We start from the raw sequence: 18,671 nt of genomic DNA, 5'->3' as shown, positions 1-18,671 counted from the left end.
AATAGTGTAGCTATTCATCAAAAGTGCTGAGATGCAATTTTGTGCTAACTATGGTCAGGAGAAAAAATGAAGGTGGTGGTGGGGGTCGATCTTGCCCCAGGGGGCATCTTACCCCATGTTACTATACAATTATTCCAAGTAGTTACAACTTCTTGTCCATCTGAAAGAAAAGAACAGGGGTGGATAAATGCAACTGTAAAGAAAAACAGCAGTGCATCAGCATGGAGCACTCCTTGAGTATCTGTGTGTGTGTGGGTGAGGAATTCCAGGATTTCTACATACTCTTCCATAGCAACAACCCGGTTCTGAGCCTATTTTTACACTACCGCTTTCAGCTGCACATCCTTTATCACAGGAACCTTTGATCGGTTAAATCTGAAGTAGCGCAACATACACCCTCACAGGTTCAGAATGCTGTTGTGTCCTATAAATACGTCATGGTTCATTAATTGTGTGTATTTCTAAATTGTAGTGCGTATTGTAATTTCTTTAGTATGCTGTCACCTTCCCTGCCTTCTCTAACATAATTATATGTGGGAGAATGCTCATTAAATGGCCAAGGGAATCCTGCCTCTTAGCTTGCCCAGTTTAATCTGATGTATTAGTTTAATTAATCAAGCTTCCTGCTTCGTACATTTTAATTTTCACAGCATTTGCCTGCTTATTGACCTGCGACCCTATGACCTTTAAACACACAATTCATCACCTTGTAATTTCATCTGTCACCACTAAATCAATACACCACCAAAATACAAGGACATACATACACACACACGTACACACACACACGTACACACACACACAAACCAATTATGCAACACATTGATAGACTTGCATTTTTTAAGCTTTTAACAGTTTTCAAACAGTTTTATACCAAGCAGAATTATCGCTTGGTTCCTACATGTAATCATATGAAACTGTAGTGTGTTTTCTCTCTAATCTTGGCTAAAACTCCTACTTCTGGCTCTCTTGACACACACCATCCCACAACCCCAGCAGACTCAAACTGTAATAAGCAATAATGAGAAAAAGATTGGGTTTACAGATTGAGATGGATGCTAATCTTTGACATCTTGTGTGATGTGTGGTAAAATTTATAACAGAAGCATTTGGTTCATTATTACAGTCCCCAGAAGAGACCCTGAACATCGCTATGCCTATTACAAGGTATCATACAGATATCAAAGAGGGGATTCTACCCTGCTGTCCATTTGAATGTCTCTGGTTTTGCAATGTTGCAGAGGCAAGAGCAGGACAAAAGACAGTAGCTGATGATTGTACTCCACTGCTTTTTTATACACTTCTTTATTCTTGGGCTCAGTCCGTATAAATAACACCAGCTCTCTTTTCTGAGACATGGGCTATTATTCTAAAGCAACACAATTTATTACTTATATACTAATATCATATAAAATCAAATTACATAACACACTATATGTCTACAGCCGAATCACAGCCTCAGTGATGGAACCGCAACAGTATTGTTGCTGAATGAATCAGTGTTTTGAACAAAAAGATTGAGTGAATGATTCAATGACTCCCTCATAAATTATACGAAATGCTTGAGTGAATTATTCAAACGACTTACCCATAAAGATCGTCATTTGTCATCACCTATTGGCGTAACTTGCAAAGTCACTGAAAAATCCCCTTCACTACAGAAAGTCTGTTTGGAACGTGTTTAAAGATCAGGGTGTGCGATATGTATCGTCTACTATATTATCATAATTATAGTTTTAACTGCTTTGACGTCACTACCGGGAACTTATTTATTAATAAAGTCTTGTAAATGCAGTTTATTTGCATTACCGGGTTATTGTTTCGCACGTAAACCGGGACAACATGTAATTTCAATAAGCTGATTTTTGGGAGTTATCAGCATATTGGTGTGCATGTAAATGTGATCAGTCATACTGATTTTACAAAACAGTTTTTACAATAAACAATAAGTTAACACTTTGTCACATTTTAGACAATATTCTTTTTGCTTTATTTTGTCAACAAAAATTTCCAAATAGAACCACAGCAGAACTGTTTTTCAGAACCGTGTTTTGAACGAATGTTTAATTAATGATTCAATGTCTGAATAAATCAGCAGTTTAACTGAATCATTTGAATTAATGAATCAAATGACTAAACTCATTATTTACTTATTTTTTTTACCTTACATACCTATACATTTTAGTTACATATTTAAAGTATGATTTAGTTTTTTATCATTTCATAATTAAATATTCAAAAGAAAAAAATCTCATAGCATTATTTATGCAGTGCAAATACATGCAGGACACCTTTGAGTGTGTCATCAATATTGTGCCCTTGAACAAGTCCCTTAATGCCATGTTGCTCCAGGCAATCTGTTCCTAGGTGTACTATAAGTTAACTTTTTTGGAAAAGAGCATCAATAAAATGATAAATTACTAGTGTCAGTGATATTGCTAATAACAAATCTAGGTTAAATTATTAGTGCCTCAAGTCCATACTTGTAGCACTTCAAACCAAACAGTCCCACTTGCATATCAGCATGGGTGATTAGCATGATGAGTCAGTAAAAGCATAAAGCAGATCAAGGAACGAAATGCATGTTAACTTTATGCATATTATATATAGAGAGCCCATCAAAGACTAAATATGGCAAAATGTGTAGGCTGAGTAAAGCTTTACTGAATGCAACATGAGGCTGATGTTCTTATCTTATGCAGTTTAGCTTGGCATCCCTTGTGAGTACTTAATATACTTATAAAATATTTTAACAAAGTACACTTAAGTGGCCTTTTATTTCATTAATATTAAGTTTTTTAAAAATATACTTTGAAGAACTGAAGTACACTACAACTGCATTCAATACTTCTTTTTTCACAAGGGACTAGTTACTGACTAGATGTTTGCTGCCTTTTACAATGCTAGCAGTTAAACCTTTTTACAATTTTAGCAAAATACACTATTTTCAAAGTCATAATCATAATGTCTGACTTCCATAGTTTGGCTCTTTGTTAAATGTGCTTTTGCACTATAGCTCAGAAATATTTTAAAATGAATTCTGGACTAATGGTCTGTGTTAAATGAAAATTGTAATAGTAAAAGTTCATAGCTTTACATCAGCACATAATTTATTTTAAAAGCATATAAAACGAATATATAAAACAATATTAAAACCAAGCAATAAAAAGTTAAAGCCCCAGTGTACCATGAAAAAGGAAAAATACAAAAACTACAAATAAACAACCATTTTGCTCAGATACAGCTGTTGATATGGGAATGTTCGGTGAAATTAAAACAGCACTGCACTCATTCCCTCTAAGCACCTTTGCCTTTCTATAATCCACAGTTTTAAAATCTGCTTTTTAAAGCCCATTTTAGCCCATGACATCAAAATAATCTGCTTTTTAATTTTTAATGTTTTGCCTGCCCTTTTCTCTTTTCATTTTTATTTGTGTGGTCAGGTTGCGTCACGTTTAGTATTTTCCATATCAGAACCACACTTACATTAACACACTACATAACATTTATAGTGTGTACAGAATCCATGTGCTGACCCTTGTGACAAAAAGTAGTACACTTTAGCATACTTTTTTAAAGTACTTATTACGGATATAATTCAATATACTTCAAAAGAATATACTTGAAGTGTGTACTTCTAAATGTACTGTAAAGCACTTTCTACACTACAGATGGTCTTTTATTTAAGTAATATTACATTATCTGCAAGTACAGATTTAAAATAAATAAATAAATATATATATACACACTTCTAAGATTTGATGTAAACTACAAGTGCACAATCAATACAATTAAGCATACTTCTTTTTCACAAGGGAGTATTAGCCCAATTGTGGAGAACATGAAGAATTCCAGAAATTCTGATAAACCCAAAGTCCAGAAGTGGGCAAAACGTGGATTTATGTGGAGCATAAAGATCAGACCATCACGCTGCAAAGAGTCTAGTTTAGTTGATCACCAGGAACCCGAGCCATTTCAGGTCCAGCCCCTTAAAGGTCTTCAAGATCTGAGAGTCTATATTCCCTAAGGGTCCTGGTGCATGTCATCTTTGTCAGTTCCTGAATTGAAGCACCTTTATCTAACTGAAGGAGAGAGAGCAGGTGTTTGAGAACCCACAGAATTGGTTAGCTCGTGTCCTGTGATCCCTGAGGCTGATTATATCAGACTCAGCCGCTGTGTGGAGCTTCCTCTATTCCCTTCACAACTGATCAGCAGAGATAGCCAGCCTGAAACAGAGGGAGTGGGATGGAGGTTTCAGTGTCCTAAATGCATGGAAGGTTTGTAGTGGGCTGAGTAAGGGGCAACCAAGAAGCAAATTTGATGAAAAGCAATCTTTCCTTTAATACTGTACATTGCTGCTGGCCAGTGGGCAGTCGGTCATGTTTTTCATCCCACTCCACACCTCCTTCATTTTGTTTTAAGTTTGCAATCACACTTGTGCTGTTATCATTTCTTCCCTTGCTTAAGTACCATTTTCATGCCTTCCTGCATCCTCTTTGCTCTCCTTTTGTCTTCAGACATTCTTTTTGCTCACCAGGTCCTTCAGATCTTAAGTGATTCATGTTTTGTTGTTAGGGAAACAGCACTATCCACACTAAAGTACCTCAGTGTCACTGTATGACTCACAGAACATGTCTTATTCGGTTTACTTCAAGTACTCCTATAAAGCCTCCACTACTTCTGCTCTGGCCTGGTGGTAAAAAGCACCTGTTATATGGTCAGTTTGCATGATGCTCCACCCAGAGGTCCTATAGAATTGTTTATCACATATACAGTGCAATCCCAAAACAGTGTTATTAACATTAACAACAACTCAAATGAAGTAAATGAAAACATTTTTTGATATGTGGACTATTATAAAACTTTTGAAAACTTGCCTACAAGAGAAATATTATTTTATGGTACATTTTTAAATAAAAATTAAACTGAAATTAGAGCTCTCTGAAAAAAAAACAAAAAACTAAATTTAAACTACTATAGTTGCTGTCCCATATCAAATAGTAGCCCTTGGTTTCTTCTGTTGGGTGTCAAGTGTTATCTTTGTGTTACAGAGCTTCTCTGTGTTTCTCTTTGTATTTTGTTCTCGAATGGTCTTTTTCTTGGTTATTTAAATAAAAATGCTGCAGACTATATGTACGCTTCAATTCTTCCTTGACTGAAACGTTACAGAACAGCCGCAGTACAGCTCGTCCTCCTCACCCACGATGAGCGCTCCCTCGAGGACTGCATCAGTGTGTTCATCAGCCTAACAAATCAGGTACATTTTATGGATGATTCCCTAATCGCTTTCTTTGTCGCTGGACTTAATGAACCACTGAAGTCTCTCCTATCTCCACCTCCACTGCCAGTCCTGTACGGTTCACTTCCGTTGCTTCTTTCCAGCCTTGGCCCCACCTCAGTTGATTCCTCCTCTGCTGGTCCAGTCTGTTTTCCTGGCTCCACCTCTTCCATTGATTAGGACCAGTTCCCTGGCTCTGTCTCCTCCGGTGGTCCCGTCTGGGTCCCAGGCTCTGCCTCCTTCACTGGTTCTGCCTTGTCGCCCTGGCTCTGCCCCCTTGCTGGTTCTACACTGTTTCCTTCTGCTCTGCCAGCTTTTCTTGGCTTTCTGGCTCCAGTGGCACAACCACAGTCTCCTTGCCAGTCAGTTCAGCCGCAGTCATCTGAAGGGAAACTTTGAAGGGAAAAAAAAGTCCTGACCCTCTGGCTCCACGTCAGCTCTCTGAGCCCATGACTTTTCCTCATCTCTTCGACCCATTAGCTCCCCTGTGGCTTGTCATTCCTCTGGGGTCCCTCATCCTTCCGACTTCGCCTTGAACTGTCGTCACTCTGGCTACACCATGGACTTTCAGGTGTACGGCTGTGCCTGGACCCTCTAATCCTTCGGCTCCACTGGCATTCTCCATCCATCCATCTCTGCCATCTTCCTTCACCCCTCCGGCTTAGCCTTGGTCTTATGAGCTCCTAGCGCCACATCGGTCCTCAGTTCCTCTGGTTCATTGTGACTCTCCTGGCCAGTCAGTTCAGCCGCAGTCACCTGAATGGAAACTTTAAAGTCCTGACCCTCTGGCTCCACGTCAGACCTCTGAGCACGTGACTCTGCCTTGTCCCTTCAACCCATTAGCTCCACTGTGGCTTCTTGCTCCCTCAGCTCCACCATGGCTTGTCATTCTCCATTCCTCCATCTCTGCCATCGTCCTTCATCCCTCCGGCTCAGCCTCAGTCTTATGAGCTCCCAGCTGCACATTGGTCCTCCGGTTCATTATGACCCTCCAGTCCAGAGGCGTCAACCTGGTTCTCCAGCCCTTCAGCTCCAACTTGGTCTCCTAAGGCTCCACCATGGCTCTCCATCTCTCTGGCTCAGTCAGTGCTTTCCACCCCACCAGTTCTGCCGCGGACTGTGAACTGGGTGTTCCTCCTCTTGGGGATTCTAATCCTCCTTCCCACCCCCTGATATCCATCACAACCTCCTCCCTCCACTTTGGTGTTGTTTTTGTTTACGCTGTGTCTTGTTTAGTTTACTTAATTTACTTTTGTATTTATAGCCCTTGGTTTCCTCTGTTGGGTGTCCAGTGTTGTATCCTTCTGTTTCTCCTTGTTGGATTGATATTTTGTTCTTGGATTATCTTCTTCTTGGTTATTTAAAATAGCTGCGGGTTCGATCCACTTTTCAACTTTTCCTTCGCTGCAACATTACAAATGGAGCTATTGAACAAAGAAATTGATATAGGAAACATTAAAATATGATCCAGAATCACTAGATAAATCTTACTAGCTGAGCATTTAAAAAAGTCAGCTCCTCAGAGGTCCTTTTCATTACTACCTTTCTTATACATTCTCTATTTTGCATAATGACAACCATATCCAGTCTCTTGAGAAGAAATCAATTACATTGCATCACTTTTGGGTTATGGCCAAAGAACTGATCTTTGTTTACTGAAAGAGGGATTGTATTTCAGAAACCTATTTATTTTGTTTTATAAACAGCACTGTACTCTACTCTTTCTGTATTTTACACCAGCGGCGTTAAATGATATCCCTTTTTAATCATGATGGCACTGAGTGCAAAACAGCTTTCCCTCAGGACAAAGGCTTTTGTCTAGTACATGCAGAGAGTGAAACAGCAAGTACTCCTTGCCCTGATAACCCAGAATTTGCTGCTTTGCTCAAATTATCCTCCACTTTCAATCCAAAGAGCCAATCATCACATCAGTGATCATACCGGCTGGCTGAGTGTCAGATGTATTAGAATCAAGATTTCTTTAAACCCCTGACAAGCATTTTCTATTATGATCGATCATCATATTGTATGATTTGTATTCTCAAAGCAAAAAAAAAAAAACTATCAAACCCTTGATACAACTTATATCAAGGGTTTGATCTTTGTTTTTAATTTGAGAAGTCTCTTTATAGAAGCTATTTATCTTATTTGAGATTTTTCTAAGAACTCTCCAAAGCTGGAAGACACTTTTATCCATTGCAGCCAACAATACATTAAAGACACACATTTCATTAGCCAATGCATTCCCTTTGAATTGAAATCATGTCCTTTTCATTATCAATATTGCACTCTACTAGTTGTGCTACAATAACAAGCTATTTGGCCTGAGTTTGATCAGATCTAGACAAAAAGTGGGGGCAGAACATAGGGACAGCATCAGGGTCAATCCTGGAACAAGCAGAGTCAAAGAGAATAACCCAAAAAGGATTAAGGTCCAGATTTCCTGTTTGTTATGCGAATGGCCTTTTCACTACAATATTAGGTCACATCCACTGAGTCTTGCATAAAGACAGAACAAAGAGAAAAGGATAAGGAGAAAAGAAACCAACGACTGGTACAAAAGATATTGCTGTTAATTAAATACCTGCTGATCCTCAGATTCAGAAGTTCTGATGATAAAAGACAGTTAAAGACCTGAAATATTAAAAGTGAAGTCACATGATGTCTGCTCATAAGCTGCAATAAGTCCTGAAAACTTGGCTTCATTTTAGAGAAAACTGACAAGAAAAGGAATAAAGGAAGACAGAGAAATAGAGACATTATGAGAGAAAAGCTTAAGACATGTCAACTCTCCTTCACAGTTCTCAAGTGTATTTAATGCATCAGAAATTTGCCTAGATTTGAAAAAGTGACATTTCTGTTTTGGTGTGCACCTTATATATGCTTTTTCTCTCAGTAGTTGGACTGAAGCATTTATCCTCAAGCCAAAAGTGCTGATTCACTAAGCTGGCATTGGTGACAAAGAAAGTAACACTATGCCAACTGGCTTAATCTAAACAAACTTAATGGCAGAAGGCTTTCGTGTAGGCAAAACATAACAGTATGAATTCACAACCACAGAATTTGACATATGGTGGAAATTTGATTGAGAAGCCCTCCTGAGTGAGTAGACCAGCAGCCATTTTTCTAATGTTATAAGATCTTCTGTGAATGTCTTGAGGTGGCTCTACATTAGTGGTTTAGAGCCAAGTGCTGACTAGTCTCACATAGCCAGACATTTGACTAGTGTGATGGTTTTCAATAAGAAATTCTGGGGGAATCTGGGGCAATAATTTGCCAGACTAATTTGCCAAATATATTAAGGTTGCATAATTGGCAAAAAAAAAAAAAAAAATTCATACTGCATTTATTTTGGCAAATGTAACCTTGAGCACCAAACCAGCATGTAGAGTGGTGCAGGGATAACAGATTTGTGTAGGCCAAAACCCGGAAACTAGTTAGCATTTTAGCACTTCCGGTTCCATCGTCCTGAAGTCTATGGGCACTATTTTAACGATCTAAGTGCATGGTCTGAAGCACATGCTGCAGGTGCACTTAGGGCGTGTCCGAATCCACTTTTGCAAGTTTAACAATGGAAAAAATGGTCAACACGCCAGTCCCATGGTCCGAAAGCTTTGTCCCTATTCTCTTAATGAGTCATGGGTGCGTTTTGGGCGTAACATGCAATAAACCAATCAAAGTGTCATCTCCCATTCCCTTTAAAAGACAGGTGCGTTTGCACCATGGCGGATTGCTTTTTACATGGCTGAATATAGGCACTCTCAACCTGACTAGTCAGTTTAAATACATGTGTGTATTGCCAAGATTGTTCAAATAATTAGCCAGTTTCATTCATCATTACTGCAAATAGATAATTCTAATACATGCAATGACTATCCATTATGACATGTAGGCATCTTTATCTTTATGTACACAATAATAATCTTTTACATTGTAATCCTTTTATTTTTAATATTTTAATGTTTGTGCGCTGCTGCGCATCCCTGTGTGTGTAACAAGCAGAGTGTACACGCGTTGTGCACCCGCCTATAGGCACATATTACTAACGCGCCCTTGAAATAACAACAACAACAAAAAAAAAATACTGCGCCATTGACTTTAGATCAGGTTTTTGTTGGTCAATGGTGCAGTCGTTTTCAGTTGCCTCAAAATAGCAACACGCCAACAATGTGCCTGAACACACCTCGTTTTCAGACCTGCACGCCCATGGCCGAACAGATGGGCGCGAGTACATTTGCTATTTAAACAATGTGGCGCTGGACGTGAAAATGATAACTGCGTCGGGCTAAAACTAGCAAAAAACACTTGCATCGCGTCTGGCATCGCATTGCGCCAGGTGTATGACAGGGCCCTATGTCTTCACTGTCACTTTTCATAAATTTAATGCATTTCCAAACTTTGTCTTATGTGCTCTGATCTTCATCTACATCACAATTATAGACAAACACAATCTGACTACACAAACAGTTGTACTTTTCACAATTTATTGAAGACAATGGGTGATCATTGGCAGGGCAGGCTGGAAAAACGTTATCCTGAGTTCTGCTATTAAGCTAATTCAGATGCTGTGGCGTAACCTAAAGAGAGCTGTGTTATCACAAAAATATAACCCAAAAATACTGATAAACTAAAACAGGTTTGTGTGGAGGGATATCCATATTTGCAAGTCTTATAAGCAGCTACAGGAAAAATTTGGTGGAAATATTCTTGCTAAAGGAGGATCTGCAATTTAAGGTTTCACTTCCTTTCTTCACCTTACACTGTAAACGATTACTCAAATGTGAAAAGTTCGATTATTTGTGTGTTAGTTTAGTCAGATTGCGCTTGTCTATAATTGTGAGTTAAGTTTAGTAAAGTTTTATGAGCAAACAATGCAGAAATAAAAATATTTCACATACAAAAAAATATATATATGTCCTTTTATAATACTTGTCTGTTCACAGTGTGCTATTAAACTCAGGGTCAAAGGGTTCTGTGCAACAAAGGCAAGCATTGTTCTATGTCAAAATCTCTAGTCATTCACAATCTTTGACCTCAAATCCTTTGTGTGGTGAGTGTGAACATTATTGACATAAACCTTCATGTTCCCAGGAGAGCACACCACCAATTCAGTGACTCAAGGCTTACATAATGACTGTCCAGACCACAAGTCAGAAGCGCAGAGAGGACCACAGCTGTGTGTCCGCAGACCATAGCCAAAGGCAGTGCTGCAGCTGCGGCGCGTGTGACGTTCTGCAGAGATCCTTCAGCAGTGCCATCACAATGAATGTGATTGTGGATCAGTTTTTGTATTTTGTGTGTTCACATAGCGAAACAGACAATATAGAATATGCATATGTGTGTATATTTATTTGTATATTCAGCGACTACTGTTAGAGCATGGAAATAGTAATTTGACTGATGGGGAAAAATGTGTATCTTTAAAGCATTATAAGTTGTTGTGGTGGGTAAAAGTGAGTGCTAAATGTAATATGTACATATATACACTATATGGCAGAAAATATTTTGCAATTTTTAAAGCATTAAATTATGATGCTTAAATAGTGCAGTATAGTTCAAAGACTGTATTTAAGTTGGGAACATGCTTACTATGCCTAAAAATGCTATTATGCAGTTCAGAAAGACTGAAACAATTATTTTGGAGTTCATTGGGGGACATGGTTAATATTGCTTACTCAACTACTACAGACCTACAGAATCACTACAGGTCTATAATGCTCAATACAGATCTATAAAGTTGTCTACTTACCTGAGTGACTTATTAGAGGTCTATAAGTCTCACTAAAAATCTATATGGTTCACTACAGGTATATAAGGTTCTCTACTGAATTGTACACTTGTGAAAAAAAAGTACACTTTAGCATACTTTAAAAAAAAAAAAAAAAAAAAAAAGAGAGTACTTATGGAAATAGTGTTTAAAATAAAAGAATAAACTTAAGTGCGGAATGAATTTAATATTTTTGGACAATTGCATGTTAATTGCAAATAAATGAAAATGCATTATAGTTTAAATTAATATGAACTGCAATTAGCTGAATTTTAGATTGCTTTTTTGACCCACTTGACCCAAGTAGGATGTAAGTACATTTTTAAATGTAATTTCATAATTACTTCTATTGCATTTAAAATATGGTTAAAAGGTACAGCAGAATGTACTGAGAAGCATTTATGGTAACTAAAACAAATTCTATTGAAACTTTAATGTCATGTATTTAAATAAATTTGTAATTACACATTTATAATGATGAAGTTGCAATTTAGTACTTTTTAAATATATTTACTTTGAAAAGTAAATATACTTTGGGTGTGTTATTTGATAGAAGTCTTTCATTTGAAAGCCACATTTCTAGCATTTGTAAAATCACATTTTACCATCTTATTATATCTAATATATTATACATATGCTCTCAATGGCAATTGCAGAAAAGTTGCATTCATGCATCCATGACCTCAAGGCTAAATTATTGTAATGCTCCACTGGGTAGTTGCCCTGTACGCTTAATAAACAAACTCCAGCTGGTCCAAATTGCAGCAGCTAGAGTTATGACCATATTAGCTCAGTTCTGCCAACACTGCATTGCCTCCCTATTAAACACTGCATACATTTTAAAATCTTGCTGATAACTACTAAAGACCTGAATGGTTTAGCTCATCAGTACTTGAGCAAGCTCTTTTCCTTTTCCTATTTAGCACCCAAAATCCGAAACAGTCTTCCTTGCATTGTTCAGGAGGCAGACACACTCTGTCAGTTTAAATCTAGACTAAAAACATCTTTAACCTAGCACACACATAACACACTATCACATTTCTTTAAATTCAAATCCGTTAAAGGATTGTTAGGCTGCATAAAGTAGGTCAACCAGAACTGAGAACACTTCCCACAACATCTGATGTACTTGTTACATCGTAAGAATGGAATCTACACTAATATTAGTCTGTCTGTCTCATCCTTATTCCGAGGTTACCGTAGTCAGCCGGATCTGGGCCGTATCCAGATCAGATGGTGTACCTGCACCTAGACATGACCACAACACAGCCCTGAATGTCAGCAGAGACCATGTCAACTAGACAATCCCCTGTGAAGACCTCGTCGACACAACAGAGATCCTCAGCAAAGACCACAAGAACCAGACAAGTCCTCTGCACAGACCCTGATGGCCAGTTTTGTCTCCAGACAGGTGTGATGAATTCGATTTTCAAGCAAAAGGAACTGATTGAGTCGGCACCGATAGCCTCGAGGGCAGCGCACCGACATATAGCGCCATTGTGCTTTGGGTGAATGAAATATTTGGAATGATACAAATCCACAAACTTGTGATGCAGCCTTTAATTACACCATATTTGTTTCATTGGCCAAAGGAGAATGAGTCTGGTTTCTTCAAAGGTTTTTTTTTCTTTCTCTATTTTGTCACCTGATGGAGTTTGGTTCCTTGCCACTGTCGTCTCTGGCTTGCTTAGTTGGGGAAACTTAATATTTAATAATATTATTGATCTGACTGGACTTACACTATAGGATAAAAACTGAACTGAGCTGGACGATGAAATCACTATTTTTTGCAGAGTTGCTTTATAGCTGAATTGGACTAATTTAATAATTGATGATCTTTTAACAGAACTGAATCAACACTGAACTGACTTCTGCTGAACTGATTTTTTTTCTTTTTAAAGCTGCTTTACAGTCAAATTGAACTCTGTTTGCATCATTGAATCATTTTCCTGTTGATCACTGTTAAGCTGCTTTGAAACAATCTGTATTGTATAAAGCGCTATAAAAAATAAAGGCGAAAAAGTGCACTTCTTTTTCACAAGGGTATGGCTTACTGCAAATCTACAGTATAATATTTAGCAAAGACCCATATGACTACAGTTCTATAAGGATCACTACAAATCAAATGGAGCTTCGGATAGGGTACAGTAATAGCACAATTCAGTGTTATAATTAAATGACACTAAATAAGTAGCAGATTGTTTAAAACACCAGGGATAGATAAGCACAGGTTGTGTCTCTCACGTGGTAGATTTATCACAAAATGGACAGTTTACACTAGCTTTCAAAGGCTTTACAAGAAGTGTGGCTCACTAGGATTATCCCACATGCAGCCACATACAGAGTGGGTGACCGTGGCATGCCAGATATTGCATTAATTTCAGGAAATAGGCCACCTGAACGTAAGCACACATGCACATAGGCACGCTCAGACACAGCCACAGCTGTCAGATTAATTTCTGCAGATATTTTCCACCCAGGATACTGACACATGAAGTGGCGCATAGCTGCAAAGGTGCTGCTGTTGGCCTGAGCAACATCTCCCTCCCTCCTTTTCTCTGTCTTCATCTTCCTCCCACTCTTGCTCCCTGTCGCATGCTCTTTGATGAAATCCCCCAGCTGTCTCACTCTCCTCACACTGCAGTCTGCCAGCCACGTATCCTCTTCAACAGTTGAAACGCACCTTTCATAGTCACTCCTTATCTGAACAGATTCATGGCCATATAAAAAGTCCCTGCTGTCCTGAAGTGATGTGAATACTGTAAGACATTAGTGCTCTGACGCAGCAATTTTTTAACACTTACAGCAGAGAACGGTTCAGTGTCAAATCTGGATGCTGAACATTCTTTAATGTCTAGGTTCATCGGTCCCAAGACTTGCATGGACTTAGAGATGACACAGCATGGGAGTAAAGAGGGAACAGTCATTCTGAATTAAATCAATGGTTGCCAAAGGACAAGTAAAGCGTTGCCAGGGAACAGGTTGCTTAGTAACAACAAAGAGTTGACTGGTATTCAACGGCTTAATCACAACATACCTTCACTATGTCAAACCGCGTCCTTCACAGGAAGGTTAAACATTCACCCTGATAACATTTGTTTGCAATAAATTACAGCTTAAAGGGGCCATATTGTACACTTTTTCTCATTTGATTTTGTACAGCATTTTATTAGCATGGCTGAAGAAAGTAGAAAGAGAGCCTACACGCTACACTAAAAAATGCTGGGTTAAAAACAACGCAAGTTGGGTTGTAAATGGACAAACTCAGCGGTTGGGTTAAATAAATCTGCCCAGCATGTTGGGCAAACATTTAACCCAACCGCTGGGTTTGTCCATTTACAACCCAACTTGGGTTTTTTTTAAACCCAGCATTTTTTAGTGTAGCGTGTAGGCTCTCTTTCTACTTTCTTCAACCTCCACTATATAGCTGGGTTAAAATTAACTCAAAATACAGTATCTCACAGATGTGAGTATGCCCCTGACATTTTTGTAAAAAATTTATTATATCTTTTCATGTGACAACACTGAAGAAATGACACTTTGCTACAATGTAAAGTAGTGAGTGTACAGCTTGTATAACAGTGTAAATTTGCTGTCCCCTCAAAATAACTCAACACACAGCCATTAATGTCTAAACCACTGGCCACAAAAGTGAGTACACCCCTAAGTGAAAATGTTCAAATTGGGCCCAAAGTGTCAATATTTTGTGTGGCCACCATTATTTTTCAGCACTGCCTTAACCGTCTTGGGCATGGAGTTCACCAGAGCTTCACAGGTTGCCACTGGAGTCCTCTTCCACTCCTCCATGATGACATCACGGAGCTGGTGGATGTTAGAAACCTTGCGCTCCTCCACCTTCTGTTTGAGGATGCCCACAGATGCTCAATAGGGTTTAGGTTCTTCACCTTTACCCTCAGCTTCTTTAGCAAGGCAGTGGTCATCTTGGAGGTGTGTTTGGGGTCGTTATCATGTTGGAATGCTGCCCTGTGGCCCAGTCTCCAAAGGGAGGAGATCATGCTCTGCTTCAGTATGTCACAGTACATGTTGGCATTCATGGTTCCCTCAATGAACTGTAGCTCCCCAGTGCCGGCAACACTCATGCAGCCCCAGACCATGACACTCCCACCACCATGCTTGACTGTAGGCAAGACACACTTATCTTTGTACTCCTCACCTGGTTGCCGCCGCCACACACGCTTGACACCATCTGAACCAAATAAGTTTACTGGAACAGGAAATTCCAGTAATCCATGTCCTTAGTCTGCTTGTCTTCAGCAAACTGTTTGCAGGCTTTCTTGTGCATCATCTTTAGAAGAGGCTTCCTTCTGGGACGACAGCCATGCAGACCAATTTGATGCAGTGTGTGGCGTATGGTCTGAGCACTGACAGGCTGACCCCCCCACCCTTTTAACCTCTGCAGCAATGCTGGCAGCACTCATACGTCTATTTCCCAAACACAACCTCTGGATATGACGCTGAGCACGTGCACTAAACTTCTTTGGTCGACCATGGCGAGGCCTGTTCTGAGTGGAACCTGTCCTGTTAAACCGCTGTATGGTCTTGGCCACCGTGCTGCAGCTCAGTTTCAGGGTCTTGGCAATCTTCTTATAGCCTACGCCATCTTTATGTAGAGCAAAAATTCTTTTTATCAGATCCTCAGAGAGTTCTTTGCCATGAGGTGCCATGTTGAACTTCTAGTGACCAGTATGAGAGAGTGAGAGTGATAACACCAAATTTAACACACCTGCTCCCCATTCACACCTGAGTCCTTGTAACACTAACGAGTTACATGACACCGGGGAGAGAAAATGGCTAATTGGGCCCAATTTGGACATTTTCACTTAGGGGTGTACTCAATTTTGAGGGGACAGCAAATTTACACTGTTATACAAGCTGTACACTCACTACTTGTAGCAAAGTGTAATTTCTTCAGTGTTGTCACATGAAAAGATATAATAAAATATTTACAAAAATGCGAGGGGTGTACTCACTTCTGTGAGATACTGAAGTTTGGAAATTAAAAATCAAACACATAATTACTAGAGGCAACAATAATAATCAAAAGGTGAACATTTTTTTAATAAGCAATTTAATAAATGTTTATTTTTTTAATTATTATTCATTAAACTTATGAATAAATGTTCATTTATTAAACATATTAATAAATGTTAATTTAAACAGTAATTTTTAAACAATGCTTGGGTTAAATAAAACTACTAAGCAAGTTTGGCAAACATTTAACCCAGCGGGGGTTACAACAACCCAATTGCTGAGTTAAAACAGCCCAATTGCTGGGATTGTCCATTTTCAACCCAACTTGGGTTGTTTTTAACCCAGCATTTTTCAGAGTGTAAAGATAAAATACATAATATTATCACTTTTATCAGTATTTTGCGTTGAAGACTTCTTGCGTTACACCACTGTTCAAAAGTTTCTGGAAAATACGATTTTTAAATTTTATTGAGTCTCTTGAAGGCTGCATTTATTTGATCTAAAATACAGTAAAAACAGTATTATTGTGAAATATTAAATTAATTTAAAATAACAGTTTCCTATTTTAATATATTTTAAAATGTATTTTATTTCTGTCATGGAAAAGCTGATTTTTCAGCAGACTTTCCTCCAGTCTTCAGTGACAAATGATCCTTCAGAAATCATTATAATACGCTGATTTGCTGCTCAAGAAACATTTCTTATTATTGTTAATGTTGAAAACAGTTGTGCGGCTTAACTTTTTTTTTTTGGAAACCGTGATACATTTCTTCAGGATAAATCTCTTTGATTGATCCTCCCCCACTGCGATGGCCGAACCTCCCATATATATCTAGAAATTAACTGGTAGTTTATTCTTCTGGTGTCTCTGAATAATCTATCCTACATCTTATTACTTCATTGTGACTGGATGGGCCAAGTAGCTGAATACTGAATGGAATTGATATGCAGATGTGGGCAGTCAAATGTTAAAGAAAAACCCTGTGCTCCACAGCTCTATTTAAACAATATTTAAAATGCTATATGATTGTGCATTTGGATATACTTAAAAAAAGCCGTCCTAGTGCTGTAACTCAAGGGCAGGGACTGATACTGTACAGGCAAACTTTAAATCAAATCAAAGTCTCTCCAGATCTGATATACAGCTATTGACACCCACGGACAGCTATTAATACAATAAGCCAGGCTGAGAGTCTCTCTCTCCCTCTCTCTCCCACAGGGTCACTCTTAGTGTGGATCAGATTTAATCTTCCATAATGGCTCGTCTGGCACTGACTTCTCATTCTCTTGCAGTCCATTCCACCACCTCTCATCTCCTATACACTGTACATTCTATTCTATTCTATTCTATTCTAAGCTCCAAATGACAAATAACACCACAGAAATAGCATAAAAGGTAGTTCATACAACATAAAAGCTATAAATTGTCATCATTTACTCAATAGCTTTATGTGATGAACAGACTGAAATTCAAGTTTTAAGATCTATAGTTCATGAGGTAGCAAAAGATCTATGGATCATTGAAGCAGCAATGTCCAATTTGTGAACAAAAAAATCTTTTGAGTCAGATCTTTTCAATTAATCATTTGATCCAGTTTATAAAACCAAGCTGAATGATTCATTGATGAATCAAATTGATTCTGAGTTGGTTTCAGCTCATTGACTCAACGGTTTGACTGAAAACGTTCTTTTGAGTAATATCTTCAATTAATCATTTGATCCAGTTCATAAAACCGAGCTGGGGTGCATTTCCCGTACAATGATGTACCTCGCTGCTTCACTACCATAGTACGAAGCATGATCAAACAAATCAACTAGTCACGACTGTTGCCCGAAACCATATTGTCGCAAACCTGTCGTTCAGCCACATTGGTGAGTGATGTCACGCAGGTGGTGGAGTAATAACTTCTTTAAATGAATCCGTTTGAGATTGAATTAATGCTAGATTTTACGGACATGACATCTGAGGACTAATTCTAATTTTTCTCAGTTATTTTGCTTTATTTCCAGATTCAATCATAGGCTCATTCTTATGTACTAGAGCACGTACGCACATGCACACTCTTCAAAAACGGTGCTTAAAATCTCTTGACAAACTAAAATATGAAAATGACATGAATATATTCTAAATAAAAGATATACATTGTACTTAATGTCAGCTTGCTTATCTTGCTCAAGATAACAATTCAACATGTCATAAAAACAAGAAGCTATGCTTCTTACCACTGCTTTAGAGCTGTCGTTCCAACCACACAAGTTTGCAATGCATTTTGCGAATGTTCTTTGAACTATGGTTTCAGGAAACACCAAAATCGTTGAACTATGTTAGTAACGACGGAACTTGCAATGTTAGTTGGTTAACGATGCTTTTAGGAAACGCACCCCTGAATGATTCATTGATGAATCAAATTGATTCTGAGTTGGTTTCAGCTAAATGACTCAATGGACTGACTCAAAACATTTTGAGTCATATCTTTTCAATTAATCATTTGATCCAGTTCATAAAACCAAGCTGAATGATTCATTTAAGAATTTAATTGATTCTGAGTTAGGTTCAGCTCATGGTCTCAATGATCTGACTGAAAACATTCTTTTGGATCAGATCTTTTCGATTAACCATTTGATCTGATTCAT

At 38.3% G+C, this 18,671-nt stretch overlaps 1 protein-coding gene across 2 annotated transcripts in view; it reads right to left on the bottom strand.

The window, feature by feature from the left end:
* Positions 1 to 18,671, bottom strand: part of slc12a5b (solute carrier family 12 member 5b) — a 65,058-nt gene that overhangs the window by 29,592 nt on the left and 16,795 nt on the right. The window lies entirely within an intron of this gene.

Source organism: Ctenopharyngodon idella, chromosome 8, assembly GCF_019924925.1.
Source record: "Ctenopharyngodon idella isolate HZGC_01 chromosome 8, HZGC01, whole genome shotgun sequence".
In the NCBI taxonomy this organism is placed as follows: domain Eukaryota; kingdom Metazoa; phylum Chordata; class Actinopteri; order Cypriniformes; family Xenocyprididae; genus Ctenopharyngodon; species Ctenopharyngodon idella.
This window is presented reverse-complemented; position numbering and strand designations above follow the sequence as displayed.